At 33.8% G+C, this 1,478-nt stretch overlaps 1 protein-coding gene across 1 annotated transcript in view; it reads right to left on the bottom strand.

Moving 5' to 3' along the window:
* Positions 1-1,478, bottom strand: part of TRPM4 (transient receptor potential cation channel, subfamily M, member 4) — a 42,946-nt gene that overhangs the window by 3,129 nt on the left and 38,339 nt on the right. The window lies entirely within an intron of this gene.

The raw sequence follows: 1,478 nt of genomic DNA, 5'->3' as shown, positions 1-1,478 counted from the left end.
AAAATTACAGACGAGTATCCCTTATGAACATACATGTAAATATCCACAGCAAAATACTAGTAAACCTAATTCTGCAGCATGTTAAAATAACTATACACCACGACCACGTGGGATTTATCCTAGGAAAGCAAGGGTGGTTCAATGTACAAAAATCAATCAAGGTAGTACACCATATTAATAGAACAAAGGGGAGAAAACCACATGCTCATCTCAACTGTTGCAGAAAAGGCATTTGACTAAATTCAAAACTAAAAATGGATATGGAAGCAAACTTCCTCAACATGACAAAGGGTACTTCTGAAAAATCCAAAACTAACATATTCAATGGAGAAAGACTGAAAGCTTCCCCCTAAAATCATAAACAAGACAAAGATGCCTGCTCTCGTCACTGCTATTCAACATTGTACTGGTCAGAACGATTAAACAAGAAGAAAGAAAAGCCATCCAGATTGGAAAGGAAAAAGTAAAAATATCTCTATTCACAAATGACGTGATCTTATTTACAGAAAATCCCAGAGAATCACAAGAAAGCTACTAGAGTTATATCTGTTTAAATAAATTCAGCAAAGTTGCAAGGTACAAGATCAATACAGAAAAATCAGTTGTGTTTCTATACACATGTAATGAGCAACCCAAAAAGGAAATTAAGAAAGCAATTCTGTTTATGATAGTATCTAAAAGAAGAAAGTACCTAGGAATAAATTTAACCAAGAAGGTAAAAGACTTGTACACTGAAAATTACAAAACAAAATATTGCTTTATGAAGCAGTCTGGAGAATTAAAAAATATTTTTTTCTGAATAAAATGTAAAAGAAGCCTAAATAAATGGAAAGACATCTTGTGTTCATGGGTAAGAAGACTTAATATTGTTAATATATCAATCTACCTAATGCAATCTACATATTCAATGCAATTCCTATGAAAATTCCAACAACCTTTTTTGCAGATATGGAAAATCAGATCTTCAAGTTCATATGGAATTGCAAAAGGCCTTAATAGCTAAAATAATCTTGAAAAATAACAAAGAGGACTCATACTTCCCAATTTCAAAATTTACTATAAAGCTGCAGTAATCAAAACAGTGTGGTACTGGCATAAGGATAGACATAGAGACCAGTGAAATAAAATTGAAAGTCCAGAAAGAAACCTGTAAATCTGTTATGTGTTATAGATTGAATTGTATCTCCTTCCAAAAAGATATGTTGAAGTCCTAACCCCTAGTGCCTCAGAATGTGACTTTATTTGGAAATAGGGCTTTACAGAGGCAATCAAGTTAAAATGAGACCATTAGGGTGGTACCTAATCAAATATGACTGATGTGGATATAAAAAGGAAAAATTTGGACAGAGATACACTCAGGGAAGATGAAAGGACAGGTTTCAATGATGCATCTAAAACCCAAAGATGGCCAGATAACCACCAAAAGTTAGGGGAGAGGCATGGAACAGATTCTCCCTCACAGCCCTCAGAAGGATACC

Source organism: Galeopterus variegatus, unplaced genomic scaffold (genome assembly GCF_000696425.1).
Source record: "Galeopterus variegatus unplaced genomic scaffold, G_variegatus-3.0.2 Scaffold486, whole genome shotgun sequence".
NCBI lineage: Eukaryota > Metazoa > Chordata > Mammalia > Dermoptera > Cynocephalidae > Galeopterus > Galeopterus variegatus.
Note: the sequence above shows the minus strand (reverse complement) of the source record. Positions and strands in the feature narration are given on the sequence as shown.